Below are 6000 nucleotides of genomic sequence, written 5' to 3' on the forward strand. Positions count from 1 at the left end.
GTATGACAAAATCAGGCACTACCCTGACAAAATGACCCCTAAGAAAGCATTGTGTTAAGAATTAAAAGAGGAAATGCTGCATTTATTTCAACCTAAAAAGGCATCTTTCATGGCATCACACAAATCAGCTGAAACATGTTTTGATCACTGTAACCTAGGACCTTTCTCCTCCAGTTTCCCTGATAAAATGCTCTTTTCACTATACCATGTTATGATAGACAGTACCGATAAGTGTCCCACCGAGGTTTGAGCTCATCATCATTGATGATGAATCTCTGTAGGCATTATGAGGAAGAAGACACAGCAAGCCACTAAAAAACTAGAGTAATGTGGTTCCCAAATTCTCTGTGGTATTGGGAATATTAAATAGTAGACACATCATGCTCTGACCATCCATTGGGACTACCAGTAAATTATCTTCCAATTGGGCTATTTTCAATAGAATTTCTACAAGGAGAGGGATGACTAAGGAGATGAACAGAGTTATGTATATATAACCTAGGACTTCTCTACTTATTGAGATGGTACAATGAACTACTAGAACTTCCAGAATATCTTTAGTGTTATGAAAGCAACCATGACAGGGAGTGTGGGTGATGAGTGCATATGATGATGCTGTCAAAGGTATATGCACCGACTCCCGGCTCATTCTCCTGCTTTTTTGTGATGAGCAGCAGCCTGACTCAATATTACTGAATTAAGTAATCAACCACCAAGGGGAATAGTATATAATTTTGGTCACTAGGTGGTGCTATTTTTCTGGTCACCAGCTGAGGGGAGGGCTATGTCAGTTTATAGCCAATGCACAGTTTGCATGCCTGGACTTTCCCTATTACTTAGTCTCCCTCACTGTTTACCCTGACTATACTATGGTCTACTCTCCACTCCTTACAGCTTGCTTTCTCTAGAGCTGCCCACGATCTATACAGATCTAAGGGTATGACTTGAAATTTGTTCAAAATTATCAATAAAGAATATCCCTCTCATCTGTACTCTGAACCCCATTTCCCAATTTTGGAAAACTTCCCTTGATCACCAACACTCCCTTATTTGTATAATTCACCAATTTACTTTTTTCTTCTAAATAGTCATATAATTTGTTGAAGCAGTAAGGTAACAAAAGAATGTGTGTGTGTGAGAGAGAGAGAGAGAGAGAACAAAACAAAAATGTAAAGAACTTTGGAATAGCAAGTATAGGTATGCTGCATCAGTATTGAGCCCCTTTCTCATTCTTCCTCTAGGAGGTAGAATCCAGAAACCAATAAAGAGAAATTTGCCAAGTTTTGGTACCTGCCAAAATAACTGGAGTGGGTATTCCTGAATCCCACCACAACTGTGATTCACAAAGTGCTCCTCTAACTAATCTTAACTTTACCCTGGGAGGTGAAGAGGGTGATAAAAAGGAGTGAAAATATGCACTGGGGTCAAATCAAGAGCTATCATTGAGGGGAAGGGAACCTCTGTGGTCTCAGAAGGAGAGGAGCCTATAAGAGAGTGATTGAGGAGGTGGAGGGAAAGATTGAAAAGGAGAGAAAAGGGAAAAGGCTTTACTTAGGAAGTAGGAGGGGCTTCCACCGATGATATTCCTATGAATGAAGGGAAATGAAGACCTTACACTGGATGAGGCCTGGTGAGTTTGGTGCCTGAAAAGTCTACTTGTCAAGGGGTGGTGGGGAGTTGGAATCTCTGGGAGCAACTGGCAGCTGGAGGAGTGGGAGAACATAAATACAGGCAGGAGATTTCCAAGCAAATACATAGAGAGAGAAGGGAAAAAAGAGAGAAAATAATATAGATCTCTGTGTATGTATGTATATGTATGTGTGTGTAGAAAGAGAAGGGCGGGGAAGAAGGAAAAGAATAATCCATGGGGTGAACCCTATAAGGCAGTGGAAGAAAGTGCAGAGCCTAGAATGTATACCTTGGAAGCTTAGGATATATGAAGAATACAGAGAAGAGAGAGACAAGATGTGGATAGGAGTCATGAATGAGAGTCTAGAGTAAACAGAAAGAGAAGATGGATAATGAAGGGAGCAAAAGAAACCCTTTTGGGAAGGGATGCAATAAAACAAAATTTTTAAAACTTAATGAAGAGAACTTGCTGAAAGGAAAGAAAGGAAGGAGGAATCTATCTGAAAAGGAAGGGAGGGAAAAGGAGGAGAGGGAAAAAGAGGACAAAGAAACATGTAACCAAATAAAAGCAGGAGAGAGGAATTAATAAACAAAACTCTAAATGGAAAGGGGTAACAAATGAGAAGAGGAGAGGGGGGAGGGGAAGACAGCCAATGAGAATAGGACCACCATTAAAAGGAATACAATACTGTATTTACAGTGGAAGAGAAGGGAATATCATAAACTGGAAAAATCCAGTTTTTAAAATAGAGGAAGGGGCAGCTAGATGGCGCAGTGGATAGAGCACCAGCCCTGGATTTAGGAGGACCTGAGTTCAAATCCAGCCTCAGACACTTAACACTTACTAGCTGTGTGACCTTGGGCAAGTCACTTAACCCCAATTGCCTCACCAAAAAAAAAAAAAATAGAGGAAAAGAGAAATTGGAAATTGAGGGGTTACCCATCAGTTGGGGAATGGCTGAACAAGTTGTGGTAGTATATGAATGTAATGGAATTATATTGTGCTGTAAGAAACGATGAGCAGGAGGAGTTCACAGAAACCTGGAAGGACTTGCATGAACTGATGAGTGAGATGAGCAGAACCAGAAGAACATTATACACAGTATCATCAACATTATGTGTTGATCAGCTGTGATAGACTGGATTCTTCTCACCAATACAATGGTATAAGAAAGTTCCAGGGGCCTCATGATGGAAAAGGCTCTCCAAATCCAGAAAAAAAAATTGTGGAATATAGATGCTGATTGAACCATACTATTTCTTTTGTTTTTGGTGGTGGTGTTGTTCTATTTTGAGGTTTTTCCTTATTGCTCTGATTCTTCTCTTATAGTATGACTGATGCACAAATACGTTTAATGTTGTTATGTATATATATGTGTGTGTGTGTGTGTGTGTGTGTGTGTGTGTGTGTGTGTGTGTGTGTGTATAACCTATATCGAATTGCCTGCTGTCTAGGGGAGGGAGGGAGAAAAATTGGAAATTGGAAATCTTATATAAACAAATGCTGAAAACTAAAAAAAAAAAAAAAGAATGACAAAAAAAAAATAGAGGAAAAGGGCACAAGTGTGAGGCTCCCTCTTCCTCGTCCCTGGGTTGGGGCTACCGCCGGTCCCTCCTGGATCCCTCACCCTCCGCTGATGTCCAGGATGTACCACAACAGCAGCCAGAAGGAACACTGGACCTTCTCCAGCAAGGAGCAGCTAGGGCGCTTCCGGGCCAACTGCAAGTTCATGTGCAAAGTGGTGGCAAATGGGAAGGTTCTGGCAAATGATCCAGTCTTTCTTGAACCTCATGAAGAATTGGTAATCTGCAAATATTATGAGAAAAGACTGTTGGACTTCTGCTCCATATTTAAGTCTACAATGCCAAGGTCTGTTGTGGGTACGGCCTGTATGTGCTTCAAGCGTTTTTACCTCAATGACTCAGTGATGGAATATCACACTTGGATAATAATGCTTACTTGTGCATTTTGGGCTTGCAAAGTAGATGAATTTAATGTGTCCAGTGCACAATTTGTTGGAAATCTTTGGGAGAGCCCTCTTGGACAGGAAAAGGCACTTGAACAGATTTTGGAATATGAACTCTTACTTATTCAGCAACTTAATTTTCACCTTATTGTCCACAATCCTTACCGACCATTTGAGGGTTTTCTCATTGACTTGAAGACTCATTATCCACTACTAGAGAACCCAGAAATTTAAAGGAAAACAGCTGATGACTTTCTTAATAGAATTGCTTTGACAGATGCTTACCTTTTATATACACCTTCACAGATTTCTCTGACTACCATTTTATCCAGTGTCTCCAGGGCAGGAATTAACATGGAAAGTTACTTATCAGAAAGTCTTATGCTAAAAGAAAATTGAACCTGTTTGTCACAGTTATTAGATACAATGAAATGCATGAAAACCTTAGTAAAGAAGTACGAACCACCAAGGGCTGAGGAAGTTGCTGCCCTAAAACAGAAACTAGAGAAGTGTCACAGTGCTGAACTTGGATTTAATATAAATGTAAAGAAGAGGAAAGGTTATGAAGATGATGAGTATGTCTCAAAGAAATCTAAGCTGGAGGAGGAAGAATGGACTGATGATGATCTACTAGATTCCCTATAACATGATGGGTGTTATCAAAAGTGTTACTTGGAACATTTTAAGTTAATTACTGAGTTGAGTTGTTAAGTGTACCCCCCTTCTGCTAAGAGATAGGACTTCTTTATCTTGATTCAAAAGTATATAGTGAAAATAACTCCTTTTTGTTAAACTTTTTCTATTTATAAAAAAAAAATACAGGAAAATATAAGCCTAACTCATAACTTAAAATGCAAATGAACTAAACAATCCAATAAAATGAAAAAGAGTAACAGATTAAGAAACAAAACCCTACCATCCGTTGCTTATAGGAAATACACTTAAAAAAAAAAACAAAGACAAAATAAAACGGAAGGAATGGGAGAAATTTCTACTATGCATCAGTTGAATAAAAAAAAAAAACCCAAGTGTTGCCATCATTACATTGGATAAAACAACAACAACAACAACAAAATTCAGAAAATAAAAAGAGATAAACAAGGAAATTATATTGCACTGAAAAAAACTATAGAAAACAAACCAATATAGTAATAAACATATATGATCCAAATTCCTTACCATCCAAATTCATAAAGGAAATATTATCTGAGCTTCAAGATGTAGACAGTAACACAATAGTGACAGGAGACTTCAACATTCCTCTATTTGTTTTGATAAGCTAAACAGAAAGTTAAGCAAAAGGGAGACTATGGAACTAAACAAATTCCTGGAAAAACTAAAGTTAAAAGACTTATGGTATCTTCTAAATTTGATAGCAAAAAAATATAACATAATATAATATATATATATATATATATCTTATGTGTGTGTGTATATATATGTATGTATAAATTCCTGCACCTGGAACTTTTTTTTTCTGTTTAGAATTTTATTTTCAAAATTACATGTAAAAACAAATTTTGACATCAATCTTTTAAAACTTTGTGCTCCAACTTCTCTTCCTCCCTCCCTTCTCACCTCCCCCACCCCCAAGAACTCAAGCAATTCAATATAAGTTATACATGAGGAGTCATGCAAAACATCTCCACATTGGCTAGTTTGTAAAAGAAAACAGACAAAAATAAAACTTCAGATTAAAGAACTATCAAAAAAATTTATGCTTCAATCTGTTTTCAGATACCTTCAATTGTTTCTCTGTAGATGGACTGCAATTTTCATAAGTGCTTCAGAGTTATACTGGATCATTGCATTGCTGAAAATAACCACATCCTTCACAGCAGATCATCTTATACTATTGCTGTTATTTTATATACAGTACAATTCACTCTGCTTCAGTTCATGTAGGTCTTTCCTGGTTTTTCTGATAGCATCCTGTTCATCATAACTTTTATATAGTACTTTAAACTTGACAAAGAATTTTCTTCACAACAGACCAGCAAAGTAAGTACCATACATTTTGTCATTATAATCAATCATCGTAACTGTTTCCCTCCAACCTATTCCCTTCCCATGATATTTACTCTATTTTCTATCTTCTTTTACCCTATTCCTCCTCAACAGTGTTTGCTTCTGAGTGCCCTCTCCCCCTATGCCCTCCCTTCCTTCACCTTTCCCTCCTTATCCCCTTCCCCTCCTACTTTCCTGCAGGGTTAGATAGATTACTCCACCCAATTGGGTGTGTATTCTTCCCTCCTTGAGCCAACTCTGATGAGATTAAGGTTTTTGAGCTGATTCTGATGTATGTAATGATCCTTCACTTCCCCATACCTCCCCCATCTCTCCCCCCACTCCATAAATCCTTTCTTGCTTCTTTCATGTGAGATTTCACCCCATTCTGCCACTC

The 6000-nt window shown here is 38.1% G+C and overlaps 1 pseudogene; it reads left to right on the forward strand.

Moving 5' to 3' along the window:
- The first annotated feature begins 3275 nt into the window (after positions 1 to 3275).
- LOC122743493 lies at positions 3276 to 4241 on the forward strand (annotated as a pseudogene).
- Positions 4242 to 6000: the final 1759 nt, after the last annotated feature.

This window comes from Dromiciops gliroides, chromosome 2, assembly GCF_019393635.1.
Source record: "Dromiciops gliroides isolate mDroGli1 chromosome 2, mDroGli1.pri, whole genome shotgun sequence".
Taxonomy (NCBI): domain Eukaryota; kingdom Metazoa; phylum Chordata; class Mammalia; order Microbiotheria; family Microbiotheriidae; genus Dromiciops; species Dromiciops gliroides.